Genomic DNA, 23,195 nt, shown 5'->3' on the forward strand with positions numbered 1-23,195 from the left:
CGAGTGACTGACTTTTTGCTTAACACAGAAAACTAAATTGTGTTTTTTTTGTTGTGCAACTTCATAACACATGAGAAGCAACACAGTAGAGAAGCAGGTCAAGCTGCTGGGGACTGCACGTTCCCCTCTCTGCAGAGGATGTCTTTAGTAGGACCCAGTTACTCAAGGACTGAGTGACTTCTGGGCACTTTGGCATCTCTAACATCTGTTTATTTTTAATCTTTTTTTTCTATCTCATAAAAAAAAGACTCTGCCCAGTCTGTAGGATACAGTCTCTTGAGAAGCCATGTGCAAGCTCATCTTTTTTCATACTAAGTTTTCCCTCTTTTCCTCTTCACAATACTCTTTTCAAAGTTTAAAAAAGGAAAAAAAAACACCCACTATTGGGATACTGAAAGAATACAGTCAACTTTTACTTCAGCAATTCCTAAAAGAAAGTATTTCTGCTAAAGTAAAAGAAAATAAGCAGGATATCCTTTGATATTTACAGGACAGTAGCAGATTTCAGTAAGGGTCTATCTAGCTGGAGCAATATAAGACCTTACTGGAGGCTTTTTCCTCTGTACAACTATTCCCTAATTAATCTCTGGAAAAAAAGAAAATAAAAAAGATTAAAAAACCACACAGCCAGGTTAGTTTAAGAGGTGTTTTAGGTTTTGTCTGAAGTATATTAGAGAATAGCGCATATCAACATACAGAAGAAGTGTAGCGCAGTGAGAGCAGCAGCTCCAGGAGAGGAAAGACAGCAAATAGCATTTAAGTCAAGTTGTTTGCAACCTAAATACCTATCAACCCAACCAAGCCGCTCTGATAATTTTATCTACGCAGGCTGAAGTCAAATAATATTACTACACAAATCTCACCAATACTTTGCTCTCGCGCTACGCTCAGGGCCGATGTTGAGTACCACAAATCAGTTATGAGACCACTCCAACAGTGACATGCTTTAAAACGGTCTTGATAGTGTTTAAATACCGACAATGATTTTTAAGGGCCAAGTTCATTCCTGCTCTACCCTAATGAATTCAACAGATTAGCATCTGAGGAATATTTAACACAGTTTCCCCAATTTAACTTCACGATTAAAGCAGAGACCAACCAGGAGGCACATGAGGAATGTATCACAAACACAACAGAACTGTTTCACACTGTAAGGCAGACATTAAAAATAAAATTTAGCCAGTTATTGACAGAATGGATTGGTGGGGAGCTGAATGCCTTGCTGCAGAATGAGGTCACAGAAACGAGAAATGAAATCAGAAGTCTTGGGTCATCCAGCCTGTCCTTCAGCCAAAGCAGGGCTACTGCTCATCATCCCTGTTCCAAGCTTGGTCTAAATGGGCTGCTGATTTTGGTGTTGGAAACTCATCAGGAACACAGAATATTTTATAGCCTAATAAATATAGTCCCAGCACATCTCCTGTTTCTGTATGAAGAGCAAAGCTTGCATTTAAACTGCAGGTTCCTCTCCTCAGGAACTGATCTAATTCCCAACTATTACAACACCTCGCTCACCTATATTTTAGGTAAAAATAAAAAAGCCAACACTCACCAGCCGTCACCCACAAAAAAAAGCAGAGCTGCAGATACACCTGTCTAGGATACGCTGTAAAATTACCATGAGCGCCACACTTTGCTGACTGACAGATGCAAACTCAGCTGTGACAGCAAGGAACGGACGAGGGAAGCTCCAGAAGCAAAAGTAGGAGCTGCCCTGGCTCGCGTTGGAGAGCCACAAGGCTCCACCGAAGGTAGCAACTAGCATCTCCCACCTTTGCAGCTTGGCCTAGGAGGAACAGCAGCACAGGCTTGCCACGGGTTTGCACAAAGCAAAGCTCTTCGCAGGAAGGCTGGCAAAGAAACAAGCACAGGCTCAACGCTCTCGCAGATGCCCAGTTCTCATTTTCCCTCCCGTCGCCTGCTAGCGAAGCAGGAGTTCGGTCCCTCTGAACAGAGCCTTCTCCATTCGTACCTTCTTGCAGAAGGCGCCATCTCCTCACCAGACCCCCCCAAACCCTTGGCTAGAAAAAAAAAAAACAACATCCTCCCTTTGCTCAGTGCTGCAGTAGAGAAGAAAACAACACTTGGGAGGAAAAAAGACAAAAATAACAACAAAAAAGTAAGCCTGCCACAGCCCTGGATCTCCCAGGGTCCCCCCCATCTCACCGGTCTTCTGGACCTCCTCCCCCCACCACCCCCCCAACATATTAGGGATGTATACTAGCGGTGGCTGGAACCTCCTTCTGCAACTTGTCTGGGATAGGGACAATTTAATACGATTTAGGGCATGTAGCCAATGCTTACTATCTTGCAGAGGCGTGATTCCTGGCTTTATAAATATCACACGTAACACACTGAACTCGCTTAACAACAGGACTACTACTATAAAATATATATATATAGAGAGAGAGAGAGAGAGAGAGTAAGACCAAGAGACCAGAGATTCAGAGAATCCAGCTCTGAACCTCCTTTCAGGAGCTAGCCACTAGTAAGACACTGGAAAAAGGAGAAGAACGGAGGAAATATATAACATTCCTGGGATCGTCTCCCAGTTTCCCGCGCTGGCATCTCAGGGACTTCTTGAATCAAGCCAGTAAAAGCATGCACTGAGGTCTTTGCGGGATGAGGACCTAAATAGTTCAAGAGGAAGGACCTGTGAGCTTGTCTTTGCCTTTTCACAGCAATCGCTCATCTCCTGAGCTTTGCAGCTTTGGCCTGTTTTTAATGTGTCTGTATTTTTGCTGCTGCAAGGCAAAAACTTTGTCTTATGATTAGTGCAAATTTCTGAGCTACAAGTTTAATCCACTTATTGCTGTACTGCAATATAGCTTGAAAAATGCTAGCGCACGGGACATTATCAGAAGTCTTTCTAATCAACCAAATATAACAACTTGAAAAAAATAAGATCAGCATAAATACCAATATATATTTATAAAAGATACCTACACATAACTAAATATGAACGCAGAATCGGAGAGGGACATCACAAAAACTGTACTGTTCTTCAAGTGCAAACCCCCTCGGCATGGGTTCCCTGCTTGCTCTCCAGAACTTCTGGATCAGTATTCCCCAGAATGACTACCAGGCTTTCAAACTATCGCTTCACTTCCAGTGCCTAGTTAACAAAATCACTGCTCTAGAACTTCACCTTCTGCAACCAAAATGGGAAACCCAACATTAGGTCACTGCTTCTCTCCCTTGTGAAATAAATAAAGGAAGAAAGGCCATTCCAGGAAATCAGAATTTCTCAAAAAGACCAACCCAACAAAGGCGACTACTGCACGCACTGTTTTTCCTCCCCTTTGAGTCAGTAACAAAGGAGGAGGAAGGAAAAAGAACAGAAAAAAAAAATGCCAGGAGGAGGTCAGGACGCAGGAACCGCAGGAGTTCGCTGGCGAAAGGAGAGGATATAAACCGCTGAGCATCGCACCCGGCCTCCCCGAGCATTGTGCTGGTGTTTACAAACACTTTGATCAGAAGAAACAGGGAGCTGCATTGTCCACACTGCACTCATGTCACCCGTCCCTTAGCGCGGCCATCCCAAGGAAACTCTGCCAGAGGACAAGACAGTGTCGGTTACACAAGAGAGGTGCAGAAGCAAACATGCAGCAGAGGAGGGAAAAAAATATATATATATATATACACATATATACACACACACACATATACATATATATATATATATCAGTTCAGCCTTACGCTCTGCTGCTGCTCTCAGAGGAGGCTCCAAGCCAGGCTTTGGAGCGGATTAACTTTAAAGGGCACTGGAAGATGCTGACAGCCGAGATGAGCAGGACTTTCCTGCGTGCAAACGTTCACCTGCCACCGTTGCCAGCATCGCCAAATTAGACGTTCGCGAAGCACAAGCAATTGCAGCGGTAACATAGAGGGGGAAACACGCAATCGTGATGTTTTGCACTAAGAAGACAGACAGCCAGTGTTTTGCACTGACATCCTAGCACTGTCCACGTCAGAGATCTGAAAGGCACCTGACAGAAACAACGAGAAATAGGGAAAACAAACAAACATACCAAAAAAAAAAAAAAGAAAAGAAAGAAAAGCCACACCAAAAAAAAAAAAAAACTGAAGTCGTGTTGGCAGGATCGCGAAGTTCTCAGTGAGCCTAAATGGACTTTTTAATGAGTCCCCCCCCCCCCCCGGCCCTCCGCGGGCACCGCCGAGCCGCGAAGCGCCGGGAGCTGCCGGCGGCCCCGCGGGCGCGGAGCGGCGCGCTGCCGGCGCGAGCCCGCTACTCATCTCCGCGACGCCTTATTTACGCGATTATTGTTATTACTATTCTCCTTGGCCGCGCAGCCCGCACGGCGCCCGCCCCGCGCAGCGGCGCTTTGCCCCCGCCGGGCAATACGCGGTGCGCGCGAGGGGAATGGGGAGGAAAGGGAAGGAGAGGGGAAAAAAAAGGAGGATATTAAAAAAAATAATAATAATAGAAATAAAAAGGGATTAAAAAAAAAAACCACAGAGCGCGGAACTCACCTGGCTTGGGATTTTCCCTCCCTCTCCACGACCATAAAACAAGGCGGGAGCCGGGACGCAGGCTGGCCGCCGCGGGAGCGGGGCAGCGGGCGCACCGGGGCGGGTCGGGGCGGCCCCGGCGGCGGGCGCACCGGGTCGGGGTCGCCTCGGCGGCGGGCGCAGCGGGGCTGAGGGCAGGGCAGCCGCCGGGCAGCCCCGGGCCGGCAGCAGCGGGGCCGCCCCGGGCAGGGGTGAGGCCCGGTGGAGGCCGCCCCCGGGGGCCGGTACAGGGGCCGCCCCGGGCGCTGGCGGCAGCGGGAGGCGGCGCCGGCGGAGCACAATGAATCGCAGCGCACCCCCGCTCCCTGCCCGCTCGGCAATGACATCACCCCTCTCGCCCGCCGGGGCGGGGCGAGCTGCCGCGCTGCCGGCTTCCCATTGGCTGCCCGTCCCCGGCTCCGCTGCCTTCTGGGAGTTGTAGTTCTCCGCCCCGCCGGCCGCCCGGCCTCGCTGGGAGGTGAGGACTCCAACTCCCGCAAGGCCCCGCGCTGCGCAGCCGCACGGGGGGGAAGAGGGCGGGGATGTGGAGAGGGAGGTGGTGGCGGCGGCAGCGCCATGTTGGTGGCGTGGGATGCTTTTAGCCCGGGAGAAGAGACTGGGGAAGGGAGTTAAAATGCCGGAAAAGGGGGAAGGGTGGGAGGCAGGTGCTCTTTCAGGGGTGGGAGGGCACAACAGAAGGGGGAGATCGAGGGGAGGACGGCTGAGGGGGGCCTCGGAAGACCTTGCGCGGCGGCCGGTTGCTGCCGGCGAGGCCCTGGCCCCCGCCGCGGGGTGAGGGGCGCAGCGCTGGTCCCGGGCCTTTATCCGTCGCCCCGTTTGCGGGCCGGCGGGGAGCGGCGCCGCCGAGGTGGGTCAGCGGAAGGGGCCGCTGGTCGGCGTTGCGTGGCGCGACGGCGAGGGCAGGCGGCTGCGGCGTGCGTCGGGGCCGGGGAGCCGCTGCTGGCGGGGAAGGGGCCGCCTCGTGTGGCGCAGGGGGGGGCCGGCGGGGTGCGGGGCAGGTGCGCGGAATGAGCCGCCCTCCGTGCCCTAAAGAGCAGGGCTGAACTGTTGGCCAGGGCGTGGTGGGGGAGGCCCCGAGCAGGGCGCAGGCCGCGACGTGCCCCTCTCGCGAAGGAGGGGATGGCCTGTGCTTGCCGCTGTTGGGCTCTTTCAGGGGTTGTGGCTTCGGTCTGATGTGTAGTAAGTGCGCTGATCTTACTCGGCGCTCGTCAGGTGTGGCGTATTGTGCCCAGCAGGAGGAGCTTTGCTCCGTCCTAAAGGCAAATCCCCGCACTGTAGACTGTAATGCTGTCCGCTCCAGAACTATAGAGACTTAAGTTGGCGTCGAAGGAGCTGATGGAATGGATGAGATGGCATAAGACCTTTCAAGATGGTGCTGAAGCAGCCGAGCTAACTCGCTTCCATGTTTTGTTTCCTGCATCAGCTGCCCAGTGTTGGCATGGCTTAGCCTGCTGATCAGCTTTCAGATGCTGTCTTGGGCTCCGCAAGCCCTTGAGTCCAGCATACCCTCTGGCTGGCTTGGAGGAGGGAGGCTTGTGAGTTGCAGTTTCTTGGACTGAACAGTCATCCCCGCTCATGCTAGTCTCCCTGCTGGGGAATGGGAAATGATCCCTCTGTCAAACTGGAGATTAATTAAATCTTTGTTAATTTTAAGAAGATCGGACTTCCTTTGCTAATGCTGAAATAGCGTGTGGAGGATCTTCCCTCAAAACTGGGAGGGAGGGCAGGCATTCAGTGAAGACTTGTATGGTATGTGAAATAATGTGTTTTCTAGTTACAGCTCATTCCTGTGCAATAAAGTGCTTTACTGCCTCAAGAAGATACTTCACTGAAAGGAGTTAAGAAGAGTTGTGTAGTCTTCCTGGAAGTCTTGGCTAAAGTCCTATAGCGGTAAAATAGCTTAGGAAAAGGGGGTTATAGGCTTTTATTTTAAAAATATTTTGGCCTTTCCTGGAGGTAAGTACAGTGCACTTGCTCAGGATAATGCTTTGCAGTAGTAGTGCACGGGTGAAGTAGCCTGTTTACCCCATGGTATGGTCAACGTGGTGGAGGGAGGCTTTCATGAGAAATGTTCTGTGATGCAATTACTTAACCTAACCTTTGCAGTCTTTCAAGATTTGTTAAAACTGCAGCGGTACATCCAGTTCTTCCATCTCCTTAAATGTAATTCCCTCCAGTTTGGAAAAAAAGCAGGGGGGAAATCAGGAAAGACTAGTTCTCTGCCTTCCCCATTCATTCTCCCATAAAATATCCGTTTTGTTGGGAGAGGAGCTGCAAATTACATAGCCGCCCTTCCCTCCCCACCGCAGCTTATGTAATTTTGCCATATTCCTTCCTGGAGAAAAGGAGTGAAGAGAGTATAACAAATTTTTGCTCCTATAACTTTCAGTAAATAATTGCATGTACTTGAATAATTCTGAATTACAGAATATAGCCTCCTTTATATCTTTTCTTATTCTGTGTTGCTAGTGTGGATGAATTATCTTTTGGATTAGTTTGGTTTCTTTGGAGGGGGGAATTTTAGACTTAAAGCCTATCCTTATATCCATGCAACTGCTTGTCAAATAAGGAAGGTAAGTATTGTGATGGCATAATTGGGGGGGGGGAGGGTCCTCTAACTGGGAAAAAAAAAAAAAGAATGCTAAATTTTTATCCAAGACAAGTCTACTAACCTAATGACTGTTTACCTTTTTGTAGTTAAACTGCTTAAGCAACAGTTTGTTTCACATGCATTGATTTCCTTCCTCCCCACCTCTTTCGCAGTGCTCCTGCTCTGGGGAGGTGGCATGGAAACATCCTGCTTTACAAATACAATTATTTCTTTCAATGTTTCTTCATCTGAAGATGCTGCTGATATCACAGCTGAGAGTTGCTATTGCGTGTTGAAACGTGGAAATAATGAAATGACTTAAGCGACTGTCCAAGTGAATGCATCAGGCAAGGGACAAGTACAATAGAATTCTGCATGTTTTATAGGTCACTTTCATCAGTTCAGGGGTGTCTAATGTTTATCAGTGTATGAATCTTGCTCATAGATTACAACTTCTCAGAGATTCTAATGATAAAACCTGCTATATGTTTCAAGCCTGCACGTTCTCATCACAGTGTTCACTTTGAAAATGCTACTGTCAGAGTGTGTTTTGTGACTCAACAGGTCTTAATTGCAAGATCCACAAAAGGTATACAAGCAATCTACAGCTCTGTTGCAGAAATACCTGTTATCTCAACACTGTATATAAAAAGACTTAAGGTGATTTGCAGAACTGAAGGCCCGCCTTTGGCATTTCTTATATACATAGGTATAGTCCATTTTAATGTGGTCTTTGAAAACTTAATCCACTCTGCATATGATCGTGAGGCTGCTATCCTGTTACATCTGTCTGTACTTAGGTCAGCATCCTACACTGCAGAAACTGCAGGTTGTCTGCTGCTAAAGTGATTTTAGTCACATGGGTCTTAGGTAAGTAGCCACCTAGCGACCTGAAAAATCACTGGAAGAGGTTGGACGTTCCTGCGAGAGGGATGGGAGGGATGAAGATACTGTAAAAAAATGTAACTACTCTGTTTGTCTTCTCAAGTTGGCTAGCCAAGGTCATATGTAGGAATCTGGCTTCATATCTCAGCTTTCATTCTAGCAAGTTACTCACTTTTTATGAAAACTTCAGGGGGTTAGCTGTTACAAATTCAGCCTGTGCTGGATAGCCTGCTAAACAGGTCGACAATCTGGATGAGAAATACGTAAGTTTATGAGCTTAAAGGTGACATAAAAAGGATGAACCTTACGATTCACCTGAACTGTGTAAATATGCTATGTGATAACATGTAATTTTTAATGTGTTTGGTGTCTTGGTATCAACATCCATGTCAGTGCACCGTGGCAAACTGCTGTTAAAATATTGGTGCTTTCAGAATTCCTGCATATTAGTTGTCAGTCCTTCTTACCATGTGAACTAGCTGGGTTAAAAATTTGTATGCGCTCAAACAGAAAGTGGAGGATGATCTTTAAAGGCCTAATAACGATGACTGACTTGAACTGTGCTAGTCTTGGCACATAAAACTGAATTTTACAATATTTTCTTGGTTATCCCAGCCACAAATCTTTGTAAGAGCTGCCCATGCTTTCTGGCTGGGGCATGGGGTCGTTGGAGATGGGCTGGGAAAGAGAACTGAGAGTTGAGAAACTGCCACAGACCGTTGCCCTTTTAGAGTTTATAATGAGGGAGGGGGGTAAACTACTTTACCCTCACATTACTGCTCTGATTTTAGAAGCTGAAGAAAATGCTGTGAAGGTTTTTGATATGTAATGGCTTACATAGGGCTGCTTCCTGAAGAGTTACTGGGGCTGCAAGGTAAAAGGAGAGTGAATTCAGCTTGAGATATTACTTTTATATGCCATGTAAATACTTGTATGTGGTGTTATTTTTTCCCAGTTTCTTAATGATAACGAGATGGAGAAAAGGATCTGTTTTTAAATGCTGCTACTTTGTTCTTAAGGGGAGAGAGTTCAGAAAAATACAGGTAAGAGCGAAAGGGTTTTGTCTTCCTTGTTAAGTGTTCGTTGACTTTGTGGAATTGTGGTGAGGCACATGTTTAAACCAATTTCTAGAATGTAGGATTCCTGGGTAGCTGAAAACGTGTGTAAAGTTTCTCTGAAGGCAATTCTAGTAACTGATTAAGGTATTAACAGTTGTGTTTTCTGTCTCTCTCTTTTTCAGCACAAGAGCAATGCTTTAACAGCAGTCAAGAACCTTTCTAAGTAGCACGGACGTGTTCTCTAATTGAAATATGGCAGCAGTTCAATAGCAGTTATGCAGCAGGAAAGTATGTGCAGGCTACTGCAAGTCCCTGACCTCATAGGAACTGGTTTCTGAAAGAACGGCTGATTTTATCAGAGATAAAAACTCAGGTTCTTCCAGAACTTTTAACTCCTTTTGACTTTAAATGAGACCTAACTGTAATACTGAAATAGGTAATAATTTTTATCCTAGGCACTGGGGAGGGGGATCCACATAGGCAATGTGATGGACCTGGGGAAAAACTGACTGTCCAAGTGCAAGAGACTGCAGATGTGAAACTTGCTCTTGGGGAAGGCACACTGGCACGTCACAAAACTCACTGACGCTTCTGCAGCTTCCAAAATAGTGTGTGTTGTGTTGCTGCTCCTTGCTAGGTATGGATATATCCCTTCAGGTAGGGTGGCCTAAAATGACCATTGAAAATTGTAGGGTCACAGCCAAAGCAGTCTCCCAGTTCTGTTGAGAGTATATGTGCATCTGTACAGTTCAGAACCACCTGAACAGCACCAGACTTGGTCAAATTGCCTGAGAATATTGCCTGATTAAAATAGGTGGCTTGGTCTACCTAACTCCTGCTGAGCTCTCTCAGGCTTGCTGTGGAGCACTGTGCTGAAGATGAGTCTTCCCCGCCCGTGGAGTGCCGCAGAGTATGGCGCACAACTGTGACTCGGGGTCCAGTGGCAAGTGTAAATCCTGTGTTTTTTGGCATTCTAGCTTTAGTATGCACAAATATATCAGCAGTTAATGTGGGACAAGAAAGATCGGTGCTGGGGCTGTGGGGCTTCAAACGTGCTTTGTGTGTGCAGTGCACACTTCAGCACAAAACTTAAACGGATTGCACAGAGTTAAGTAGGGTATCATGCTGAGGCTACACGGGGTGTGGACCCCTCTCCATTGCCACTAATCTTGGGAAGGTCTATTTTTGTTTGTATGTAAGTAAACCTGAGCTGGTTACTGACGTTATTTCACTGGCAAGGCAGTCTGTGTGTGCGTGCCAGAGAGGCAAGTAATCCACGATCTGGCAAGTTCTCGAGCATGGACCAGCTCTTACACTTCAAAAACAAATTTTTGACAGTCACAGTAAACTGTTGAAATTAAAAGCCCACTAAACGTACATATTTTAGAAAGAGAAAATTCTAGAAAACAATGTTGTGATTAAGATAATGAGACAGTTATTGCAATTTTCCAGTGCTGTTCCTCATCCCTGTTACTAAAGTGGGAGGAGAGAGCAGGGGGTGGAGTGAAAGCCATAACCAAAGGTGAAAGAGCAGTGTTACCGTTATTATTTTCCATCAAGTTATGCGCTGTTATTATATATTGCTAAGGAAGTCTTGCAACTACATCGACAGGGTGGGCTGCCTGACTGTCCGTACTACCGTGCTCACCTCTGGTGATTCAAATGCAGTGACAAAAAATTATATCTCGCTTTCTATATGGTTCAGCTTAAAATACAAGCCTTTGCAGTGTGAGTACATAAAGAGCACACAGAGCATTCCTTGGCAGCAGCCGTTTCACTTAGGGTAAGTAAACACGGCACTGTGGAAGACATGCAGAACTCCAGGTAGAGCATTGTTTGATAGTCTTTTCTATGCCAGAATTCCCTGGTTGCCGTAGACTTTGGTGTTTTCCCAAACATTTAGTCTTTCTGCAGTCTGTCTGTCTCTGCTGTTGGGCCTTTTCAGTTTCTTCACGTAGCTGATGATTTTTGTTTGGTTTTGCCATTTCTCTGCAAATAATCTCTGGGAACAAGAGTAAGCATTTCAGGTGCCTGGCCAAGTTTCCACTCACGTGGCTTCATATTCCCCATTCTGTCAAGTAATTTACATGCAGTGTCCTAAGGATGTAGTTTAGTGGAGTGCTACTAAGAAGCTAACCTTTATGTCTTGGCTTCAGTCCACGTAGGTCAGGTTTATGTAAGCCTGTTTCCTTACGATGAGTTCAGTGACTACTCTTTAAAAATCCCTGGTTTCCTATTATGCTATCTGAGGGAAAAGACAGTGTTACACTGTTCTTGCAAAGTCTTTTGAGGAAAAAAAAAAAAAAAAAGGAGGGGGGCAGAGTAGGCTTGCTCTTTTCACCTACTGTGTGACCCAGAATCATCGGAATCTTCCTTTTCTGCATAACAAGACTTGGGGCTCTTAAGGTGCAAAGGGTAGGCTTTCAATGACTGACAGGTCTGGCGTGTTCCAATACAGGGCAGATTCTTAAAACCAGCATGGATGTGTTAAGTTGACTCTCTAAACTGCCTTGCTCATAGCACAGCCCTGTTCTCAGGTTTTGGTTTCATCCATAGTGGAGTTTTGTATCCAGCATAATCTTTCTGGCATGCGTTCTCAGGAGAAGCATTTCCTGAGTGCTCTGCCTTGAGCTGCAGGGGAAACGTAGTTTCAAAGTGTGGATGCTTTGGTGGCATTGCTAGTTTAAGCAGTCCTTTGCTACCTTCTGCCACTTGTACTCCTGTGCTGTGGCACACAGTTCCCTCGCATGCCGATGCAGCTAGCTGGAGCTGTATAGCGAGCTATCAGCTAATGAGGCTGTTACATACCCCCTCTGTCCTGTGTATTTTTCTTTAGCCCGGGGTGGAAGCAGAGGAGGTTTGTGTTTGTGTGCATTTTGAAAACCTGGATCAGGCCAGATTTAGAGCATTTGTAAGATGGCAGTAAAAACAGGCTGCCAGCATGTAGCTGAAGTCAGGCAGTCCTTAGGCTTTGTTGCTGCGGCCTCTCTTTCATTAAACCGCATCTAAGGATGCTTCTCTGCTGGGGAGGAGCAGCAGCAGCATGTCCCTTGTGTGCATGCATATTAAGCATGTTTTTTTGCTTTGTAGGTATCTGACACCCAGCCAATTGTTTCACTCTGTGTCGCTCTCTGACCATGCAATTGCAGCGTTAGAAAGCCTGATGTCTGTAAGTAGCATTGATGGCTGCTAGACATAGTTCGGACAAATCACCAAGGGAGACGAGCTAGAGTAAGATGTGGAGGTGTTTTTCCCAAGTTTGTCTTTTAGGACTGTTAAAAAGAGTACCAATTTGCTACAGTTAGGGAATTATATGTTGCCCCCGCACAGCGGGCCAAGTGTACCTTTTATGTTTTAATGGAAGAGCAGATCTGCGAGAAGAGAATTAGATGCTAAGTTATATCACAAATGGTGGATGAAGGGCCTAATCTCAACTTTTTCCGTGTCAGCATTTTTGGACTTTTCCTGACAGGGCTGAAGTCAGCTTCGCTACTATGAACTTTCTCATAATGCAGGTATGATTTACTGCCTCTCCAGAGTGGGGAGTACAGTGTTTTCACTGTAATTGCTGTGTTTTAGCAAATGTCAGATGAAGTAGTAATTGTGTCCCCTAAGAATTTGATTATTGCTGCTGTTAACCTTCCTGGAAAACAAGGAGCAGAAGTAGAGGCAGATGCAATCCTCAGGTGAATTGGAGGGAGGATGTTGTGCAGTCAAGTGGGTGCATCTCACGTGGGATAAAGGACAGTGCATGCTTTAGTAGCTCATATTAATGAGGTTGGCTAACCCTCCTGTAAATCCGCGCCCATGAGAACTTCCTTCGACACCAGGGTAAATTGTGACCAGAGCAACTACTGTCCCAATACTACCTCATGGAAACAAGTAAATGAAGCAGGAGAAGGGAGCTGCTTTTAGTAGCTACTCCAGCTCAGTGAAAATGAATGAATTTGGCTACTCTACACTGGGGACGGAAGGAATCAAGGGAGCCTTGAGAAGCTTGGTTTGTTGCCCTCGGAAATGTGGGACGGGGTACCTCTTCCCTCTTGAGAACAGACTGAAAGTGGCAATCTGGTCCCAGACAAATACAGTTTATGCCCGGATCATTTTGTTTCTGTTAAAACTTCTAATCATGCTTGTCTTTCCAACTCTCATCTATGAAGAAGTGGGTTAACGTTGCTAGGAATACAGCAGCATGTGATGTGCTTGGCCATGCAAGCTGGCATGTGTTGGGTCTCTCACAAGTTTCCTTTAGCACTAAAGATGTTAAGTATTATTGCTCTCCAGAATGGATAGCATTGCTGGCATTCATTCTGAGTGATGTTACAGCCCCCTTTACGTAGGTTTTACACTATCCAGATTATCCCAATCTTGCGTTAGTTCAGTTCTCCAGGTAAATTTAGGTACGCAGCATGACACAGAGAGCCTTGGTTTGGAATATGCTTGCCTTCCTGTAATAGTCAGTCATACTCTCTGGTATGGGTGGATCTGCCTATGATTTTGTGATCAATTTGCCAGATTGTCACTCCTCCTCAAGCAACCATGCAGCTGAATTTTCTGCATCCTGCAGCTTATGCATAAGCACAGTTATTCTGCACCTCTCTGAGGCGCAATGGGACAGCTAACCCAGTCTTGCCTGAATTTGCTGCTGGGCAGTCAGGTAGTGACACAGCTGTGAATGCACAACGTTATTTGGCTCGTGTCCATCAGCCGTGAATGGGGTTTGGTTTTGTCACCCTTTTGTTTCTTGATAATGAGTAAGTGTTAAGGTAGGCTTTGTGACAGCATGCAGGTTTTCCGAACTTTTAAAAACTGTTCCTCTCCTTTTCTGTGATAGGTTGGTTCCCTGTCTCTTCTGCGTGGTACATATGCCCAGTGCTCAATCTGTAGCTTATGCCCTGATGTGTGTGAGAAGCCCTAGGATAATTTTGTGTGTGTTTAGTTGTGTGGAGCTGGTGGCACTGGTGGCTGCGGGGTTCCACCTATTGCACTCCATTGTTTTAGGAAACTTAAAAAGAAAGCTTGTAGGAAGGAGACCTCCTTTCCTTCCTTTCTCTTGGGATGTCCTGCCCAGCTTCAGAGCGAGAGCAGGTGGTTCTGATCACCCTAGTGAATGGGCAGCCTCAGCCTCTGTTCTCCCCTGCACTGGGTCATGGGACAGCTGTACCGTGTCCCACTGGCTCTGCTCTATACAGTGGGGAAGGTGTGGGGACAGTGGTCTCATGAGCTGCCGTCTTCTCTCCTTGGGCAGGCGTGGGCACTTCTGTCCCCATGCCTTCTGTGTCTCCCTTCCAGAAGCTCATGTCCTTCCAATTTGGGAATAACTGCTCCAATAGATATAGCTTTAAAAAAAAAGATAGCTTTAGCACAAGCAGTTAGCCTTTTGAGACGGCGGGCACTGATGTGTCTTGGTGTGCCATCGGATGAAGCTTTCTCATAGCTGACTAGAGAAAGCTGCTGTGCCTTAAGTAGTCCATAACAGAGGAAACGTGTCCAAGAAGCCTTGTGTGTGACCTTTGCTAAATTTGACCAAGCGCCTAATGTCCTCTTCTCTTGAGAGGCAGTGTGACCAAATATTCTTCTGTAGCCCTACAGTGGTAATCATGCAAGTGTAGGGTTTTGAAATTCTCTTGTTAAATAAGGAGACTCTGATGAGCTCATAACACAAAGGTGGCTCTGCGCTTTTTTGGAGGGTCCTGCAGGTCAGATATTGAAGGAAAAAACAGGTTTGACCTAGTAGATGTTTCAGCTAAATAAGCCCTTGAGAAGCCCTGTGTGTTCTATGCAAGTAACAGCCAGTTTCATTTCTCCATTTTCTACATGCGTGCTATGATCATTTTATGCAAAGGTATATAAATGGTATTTCTTACTAGGCATTTCTCTTTCATGGTTTATGTTACAGCTGCATGTATCCACATGAGACAAATGAGGAATATTTGAATAACAAATGCTAAAATTAGGTCAAAAATCACAAGAGTTACTGAGCTCAGACTTCAGAGGATTTGGATTCTGTTTGGTCACATTTAGTGGGCAAATTGTTTACACCTCTCAGGACCGTGTTTGGTCTGGATGACATCTGTGAATCTCTGGCTGCTGTGTTGTTTACATCAACAGTTTTATTCTACTTTGGCATCTTTTATCTCTGGGGACAAAAATCTTTCTTCTGGTTCTCATTACATCTCTTAAAAAAAATAGTTCTGATAACACTGAAGAGGCAGGTGAAAGGTGCTTTCCATATGCCATTTTGTATTTTTAACCTCTTCACTTAAAAAAATGTAAAGTAGCACCTTCTGTTTCTTAAACTGATCATACCTGGAATAAGGACAGGAGCTTATTTACCTGGGGTTAAATAGACCTCTTCAGCCATTTGTTTCAAATACCTCATTTAAAGAAACAAATACAAAGCAGAGCAATCGCTCTAGTGTCCAGAGGCAAAATGCATCCCCTCCGAATACTTTGTCTCTTCTGTAGTGCCCAGTCACTTGGAATCATTCCCTTGCTGTTTTCCAGGAGACAGTGATTCTTGCCCAGTGTTCACTTGGCTGCTTTTCCCTGCATAGACTGTGAGAATTGTAATTGGCCATATATTTCAAAGCTAGTTTCACACTTGGTCATCAGTGGCAGTTTACTGAGATTTAGATACTCCTTTTTCCAAGCTCTGCTGGGGCAGCCTTTGATGAACAGGCACTGGGTGGGGTTTCTTTGATTCATAATGTGTGTAATTATTTCAACTTTAACTTTTGGATGGCTGATCTTTCTGTTGTCTAGGAGTGTGGCACTAAAATCCGTGGTATCAAAATTTTGACTTAGGCACTCCTGCTTTGTAGCCCTAGGATGGCAGAGACTTACATTTTCAGCCACCTGATAAGACAAAAATGTCATTTTGCAAATGTTAAGTGAAGACACAGGACCCCAACATTGCTGGCAATCAACCAGTCACTAACGCTGAAATGCAGCAGTGAAAAAACTCACTTTTCAGCAGGCTGAGCAAACGCAGCCCTCCTTCTGGTATGTTTGGCTTAAAGCGTTCTGCCTAAAAATTATCCTCTGGAAAACCAGTTGACAGCACTTTAAAGAGGACGTTCAAATAATTAGCAATACATCTATAGGGTGTCACCATTTTAATACACTACTAAGTCTACAAGACTACCACTCCTACTTTAATAAGGGTTATCTTACAAGGAGTCTTTTTCCTTACAGATGAAATGTAACTTCAACCTTCTTGTAATATCACAGTTTTAACTACTCAGATATCCATTTTCATACATAGTCTGTGGCATCACTGAAAATAATGCATTTGCTTTTCTGCATCGAAGGCATGAAGTGGTTTTGTGTTATGTCTTTTAAAAAACAGTTAAATTCTGAAGATGGAGCCTTGATTTTTTTTTTCAAGATGGAAACATAAGACTTTGGGGTTTTTTTTAATAAAATGAATGTATGCGCTTGCTTATGGAGTCAATATTCAGGCATAGATTATGATTTACTAGCCAGCCTGTTTTGTTTGCAGAGCAACAGAGAGAAAGAACATGGATCACGTTATCACAGTCATAAATTCTCCTCTTAATATCTTCTCGCACATCACAGAATCTCCTGGGGATGTGGCCGTAAGTGTAATTAAACCTGATGGTGCCAGGGAGGGCCGGATGCAGCTGCAGTGTGGATGAGGGAATGGCAGGGTTATCCCAGAGCACGTGCAATGCCCCGTAATGCCAACAGGCAGTGAGATGCCTCCATTGCCTGGGCTCTCCCCCACTCACTTCACATCTCTGGTTCAATTCTTCAGTGTATCCAAATCCCACGTGGTGCTTCCACATGCATTTAGGAAGTATTGAGCTGTGCTAGCTTTGAAATTGGGGAGGCTGCTCCAATTGATGCTGCTCTTCTGTTGTACTTGTGGGCCTCTTCCAGCAGAGGGTGGCTGCAGGAGTGTTTCAACATGGCTTTAATGTAGTTTACTTTATAGTCTGAGTGAGTGTAATAGGCCTAGTGCTTCCTCTTTTACCTAATCCTCCAGTTAGCTTTATTTAGTAATTGTAAATATATGACACAGTATTTATCTGAGCTTTTTTTTTCCCCCCCCCCCCACTTTGCTTTATGTTTCTGTGGTTCTTCCAGCTAAGAATAGCCAAACAGTATACATATACATACAGGAGCCTGCTCCTAAACATTATTTGTGCATGTATAATTATTCTCATGTGGAGTCCCACTATTTTCAACAGCTAATTATGTGAGTAACTATTATGCCGGAATGAGCTCAGTTCTCATGCTTGTGTTACAGGGAGACTAATCTGTCTCTTGAGATGCTTGTTCCTTTCTGTTGACTATGGAGGAAGCAGAGGCCAAACTAGCTCAAAATTATACTTCTAACCTACACACCTACCTTAGATAAATCTCGCCCATTGTGCCTATACGCTAGTGTTACTGATGTTGGGTAATACCCTGCCTCATTTTTAAAGGCCCAGAGGTACTTATCAGATTTTACGTGATCTGATTTCATATCCAGTGGCATAAAGTATGCTAGTTACTCATGTAATTACTAGGGAGTCATTAACTTTTCTGAAATCAGTGGAATTCCATATGGGAGTAATTGCACATGTATAAGCGGTTCAGGCTGTTGTTGACTGAAGATCTGTTAGGAAGCAATACGTAGTAAAAGGTAATAGTGAGTAATGATGGAAAATTGATCATGTTCTAATATTTAGTGATTCATATTCTGTGTTAATGTTCTGTTGAGGACTTTCCTACATAATATTTAGATGTTTTTAAAGGTTTTGAACAAAGGTTCAGAGATGCCTGTCCTTAATTTCGGTTGATTTATCAGTCAGCTGGAGTGAAGGGCTCAAGTTCAAATCGGGTTGTAGTCAGCTGTAGATAGCAGATGAGGTGAGTCAGAAAATCTCTGAAGTAATTTCACTTACTTAAAAGGCAAGGCCTATATTTTCGAAACTGAATTCCTGTATAAAGTGCTTTAAATTTAAAAAGCTGGATATCAGCAGTTCTCACTTTGGAAGCATCTCACAAATACAGCACAGATGAGACCTTAGCATCTACTGATGTAGATAACATTCCTATCAGTTTGCAGAAAAGAGAGTAACCTAGTGACCAGCTCAAGCAAAAGCTTGAAGATTTACAAGGCATCTTCCACAATGGCTATCAACAGTAGATAATCTCTGTCTCTCTCTCCTACAAAGCACAGGGAATACCAAACACACCAGAGCAGGATTTGCATCCGCTTCTTCTGCAGGGATCAAGCCTTTTGAACCAGCTTCCAAAACTATGTCCACAGGACGAGAAGGGTGTTTGATATATTAGAACACAGAGGAACACCACAATGATTAAAGGATTAGAGAAACGGGGTCAGGAGGATAAGACGAGGTTATAGCAGATAGAGGGGTGTATTCATGACACGAGCATATGCTGTGGCTCTTCCAAAACAGTTTTCCAGTCCACACAAGACTGTACAGAAGGATCAGGAGGAGTTTAAGTGTGCTCAATACTTGAGCTCTGTTCAGGGTTAATAATATGGAAAGTCCTGTGTGTGATTCCTTGCTGTAATAACCTGTTAGTATACATATCGGCTTTCAGGTTATGGAAATGACCTATGATTTATAAAATAGCCTCTTCCTGTTTGCAATGCTGCAGTGTAATATTGAGTCATCTCTAACCCTTTAGCCTTCCCTGTACAGGCTCTTTCTCATTCGGTGTCTGTCCCTTAAGATTTGGATTGATGAAACGGGACAACATTTTTTTTTTTCCTGGAACTAGACTGAATTTTATTACTTTTGGGTGAATTACTGCCTTTTTCTGGGGAAAAGTTTTATGACTCACACCACTGTTGATTTGACTTGTAAGAAAAAATGCTAAAATAGAGCTGTGTGTAGTTTGGCCTAAGTTAATGACTTTTTGATTTTTTTGATTGATTAATGGTTTTTTTTTTTTTTTTTGATAAATTACTCGCATTCACTGCAAGCTCTAATCTTTGATTTCCTAAAGTGAACTTGAATTATGTCAATGTTTTAGCCTTTACCCGTTTCATGGAGGAGGAAAATTCTGGTTTGCTTTTGTTTTTTTGGTATGATGACAGTCCAAGCTATACAGCTAGATTAATTGCAAGAAGGTCATGTTCTAGCCTCAGCTTGATAAGAATGTTCTTTTGCTCTGTTAAACAGGGCCAAACTATAAGGAAAGTATGCCCTAAAACTGTATTGCAGCTCTGTTGATACTAGGACCAAATTCATTCAAATCTATGAAATTACATTCGTTGGTGACCTTCTCTTAGAATCTAGTTCAGTTCCTAACGTGGTTTTGGTTCCACCAACTAAACTGAAGTGAGTTTCATTATTGTGTAGTAACAAAATCTTGCCACGCAAAAGTCTATTTGCCTATGAAAATCTGCTTCACACATTACAGTCCCTATAAAGATTTTTTTTCTGCCATCTATGCAGACTTTTCTGGATTTTGTAGGACGTGCAGGGACTTGTTTGTATGCCCCAACTCTATGCCTCTGAAGTGTGTCATGGCTGCAAACACTCCCATCCTCAGCTTTTCGAGCAAGTTGTAGGCACTTTCCCAATTACCTGACTTGAAGTGGTTTCTTGCTCAGAAGAAGGATTGTTTTGTGTCGTGTGCCAAGGCACCTCACTCTCCTCCTGTAGGGTACTGAGCCCAGGTGCCCAAGAGGAAGGTCTGGGTTCAGCTGGAAGATAGATATTGCAATGCTCCACCGGATCATGTTTCACTGCCTTTTGGATTGAGCTCCTAATCCTACTGAAATCTCAACAGTAAGGCATCTGACCCTTCAAAGGCTGAGATGGAGAGAGTTTCTGAAAACAAGACGTAAATTCTTTATGCAGGCTTGCACAGTTGGAAATATAGCGTGGGTTAAAATAAAGCCGGTTGAATGCTCTCATTTCTTACTCAGAATGGCTTCGTTTATTTTATTTCAGCTCTGGAAATACAGTGTCTGGCTACGAGCTGCATTTACAGTGGTTATGCAGCCTGATGGGTGTGCTGATAAATAGCTGGAGACCGCAGAACTATGCTATTGCTCTGTGCCAGTGAGATCTTCCTGTTCCTGTGTTGGACAGGGTCATAATTCACTCAGTGGTCTTAGCCCTTATGCCTGGGCTGTTTGAAGCTGATAATGTATGACCTCATGAATAATCTATATGCTATTTGTATAGCCATTGTGCCTTCCTAGAACCAAGTCTTTTTTGGACATTATCTCACAGAGAAAGAGAAAAGAAAAAGGAACGAGAAAAGTGGCATCAGTGGGGAAAAAGAGACAATTCCCCAGGTTTGAATTACATTGCCTTTGCGTACTGACAATTTACATTTACTTTGTCAAGTTGTGGAAGTTTTCAAAATCTTTGACAAGGAAACTATGGATGTGACATGCTGTTTTTTCTCGTGGAACATTTCAATGGCTATGCTCAACTTTCCCAGAGGGATCTTACTTTTTTAGAGCAGGAATTTGTCGCCGCTTACTTGATTTGGAGGAACTTGCTGCCAAAGTCAACAAGAAAGGAATTGACAGGATGGACTTTAGCAACAGGGAAATTGAGACATGACCACAGAGAATGTGTGCGGGGAGGAGGGGCTACTTCTGTTTCAAAAAGCAATTTCTTATCAGCAAAACGAGTTCCACTCTTTCCTGCAGATGTCTTGTCTCTGTCTTGCAGTGACGCCACGATGTTTCTTGTTGTGAGGAGCCAAAGAAAAGAGATTTACTATAGTAATAATATCTATACACATGCTACTTAAACTCTAGTCATTCTTTTTAGCTGAACTAAGGCAAGGTTTTAAAACCAGCCAAGGCTGTAATAATTAGAAGTCTTTGCAGTTATTATGGAGGTTGTTCTTCTGCTGAGTTCACACACATGCTGCAGATTCTAAGCCAAAGGAAGGAAGCACGCGTTGGTACAAAAGCACACTAAAATGTCACTCATTACCTACCCTTCTGCTGACTGGTCATGGGTGACTGGCCCCAGGGATGTCAGTTTTCCAAGAGAAGGGAAATCACTGGTGTAAAGCCTGAATGTATGGAAAATACCATTTTTTATACTCAAACATCCATCTTAAAGCAGCGGAGGTGCTAAGCAGCACATAGGGCAGTCGTATCTTTTGGAAACGTAGCTAAACACAAGTGCCCAGGAGTCCAAGATCTGACTTAAAGCAGTGGTGAAGGTGGCAGGCAAGTTCTCTCCTTCTCTCTTCACTCTTCCCCGGAACACTATGACCAAAATTAATAATTCACTATGCCCTCCCAAGCCTGAATATTCACTCAAGCACAGAGAGAAGGACTTGGAAGACTTTTTAAAAGCCCCCTGCTGACTGGGACAAAAAACTTTGCTCAGTTATGAGTGGAATGTGCTTTTATAAAATCTAAAACAGCCATTAAAAAAACTGTCGTTCTAGGTCAAAAGCTAACAAGTTGAGCTATGCACGCTCATCAATTCCCCCGTTCCTTCACAGTAGAGATCTGGCATGGTTTAAAACTGCTGAGAACACAACAGTGATTGACAAATGAAGAATAGATGTTAAGGAGTTACTGTGCTGAATAAATTTTAATTGTTTTTATAAAACACAACGGATGCTGATGTACCTCTTGCATTTGCAATCTCAAGCAGAAAACTGAGATAAGTTTCTCTACCAAGACCCTTGCACGCCTTGCGTATCACGCTTGTGAAAGCACCCCTAAATGGGCCATGCCCCAAAGTGACTTAGGGAGAGAGATCCTTAGAAATTAAACAGCTCTTTGAATTCCTTGTTTTCGGCTTTGTTCTAGTGAAAGCATGTCTCTTATTTTTAGTGTGTGTGCAGCGTATGTGTGAGAATATGTTTCCTTTATTATTTTTACTTGATCTGTGCACTACTGGTTCGCCAAGCACAGAGGTTTAGTTCCAGTTAGATGGGGGCACATGACTGCATTTCTGTTGAATTACTCAGAATCTGTGGCATGGACTTTATACTAGCTTTATAATAGCTGGTAGAGGACAGGTGATATCTGATCTGACATAAAGTGACAATGGCACAGAGAGACGGTAGCTGTAATCGCATTAAGCATGCCAGTACAAAATTAAACCAGCAAAATTTTTGAAGAAATATTAACGGGCAGCATGAGTTAAAGTTGGATGTGCACTCTGTGTAGTGGGTTGTGGCATATCTCGTCTGAATCTTGGGACTCTAATGTGGGATTTATTGTGTCATCAAGCCACAATCAGAGAGAAGGAGGGTGAACTGTGTCTTTTATAGTTGCTAAAAATTGAAAGCCCTCTGTCACTGGTACGCTCTTCTCAGTGAAAAAGCCAGTGCTATTTGAAAGCTGCTTTTAGAGAGGATTCAGTCATCATTTGCATGTTAAATCTCTGAGAAGAGTCTATGTTATTGCATAAAATAAGGGAAAAAGAAGAGTAACAAATTGATAACGTGCATTAACAGTGAGATTTAAGGGAGCTGCACAAGCATTTGTATAATTGTATTTCATTGAGCTAATTGAACTAATTTCATTGAGACAGTTATTGTCTACTTGGATCACTTAAGTGGCCTAAGACCAAAACATACACTTAATATCGTACAGCCACTTATGCCGGTCCCCCAGTGACATGTTAACAATGTCAATAGACTCTGCTAGCTAAATATTAGCTGGGTTTTTCTGGTTAAAAGAAAATCAGGTCTTCATTAAATTGTAAGATAAAAGAAAATGATTCTGCCTTTCATTAGTTTATCTGGTGTATTAGTTTGATGACTGGATAACTTGAATCACTAATTTATTGACCTACCTGAAATCACAGCCTAAACTTCATGTAATGTAGCATATTGCTTTGTTTCTCAATTAGTCTGGTGAAATTGTAAGTGGATTGGGTAAGTAGCATACTTTGTGAGATTTACGTTTCGGCACTCACTGTTTTTATGCAATCCATACGCGGGATACAGAACCTGTTTACTTCATCAGGTTGCGACCTGGGTCACAAACTCTGAAGGCATACATAAGCTCTGGTGTGAAATCACAAGCCTCGTCTTGCGCCTGTCTCCAAATGATTCCCTACATCCCTTACGCTACCCAGACTGTACCATCACCAACAGTATGGGCAAAGGTAACAGTTAGCTGTCTTGCAATATTGAGAATGGAG

General features: G+C 44.3%; 1 protein-coding gene and 1 long non-coding RNA gene across 4 annotated transcripts in view; one reads left to right on the plus strand and one right to left on the minus strand.

Moving 5' to 3' along the window:
* Positions 1–4,632, minus strand: part of RAB30 (RAB30, member RAS oncogene family) — a 50,522-nt gene extending 45,890 nt beyond the window's left edge. The window contains exon 1 of one of the 2 annotated variants that reach the window (XM_068930562.1): positions 4,495–4,632. The gene's annotated coding sequence lies outside the window, so the exon portion shown is untranslated. The remainder of the gene's footprint in view (positions 1–4,494) is intronic. The other variant, XM_068930563.1, reaches the window with a different exon arrangement.
* Positions 4,633–5,440: 808 nt separating this feature from the next.
* Positions 5,441–19,972, plus strand: LOC104147836 (uncharacterized). Of its 2 annotated transcripts, XR_011138760.1 has the most exons (3): positions 5,460–7,993; positions 8,964–9,051; positions 9,249–19,972. It is a non-coding gene; the product is annotated as an uncharacterized lncRNA (long non-coding RNA). The 2 variants fall into 2 exon arrangements; XR_694968.2 differs by having other exon boundaries at positions 5,441–9,051.
* The last annotated feature ends 3,223 nt before the right edge of the window (positions 19,973–23,195 follow it).

The sequence above is a fragment of the Struthio camelus genome, chromosome 1 (genome assembly GCF_040807025.1).
Source record: "Struthio camelus isolate bStrCam1 chromosome 1, bStrCam1.hap1, whole genome shotgun sequence".
In the NCBI taxonomy this organism is placed as follows: domain Eukaryota; kingdom Metazoa; phylum Chordata; class Aves; order Struthioniformes; family Struthionidae; genus Struthio; species Struthio camelus.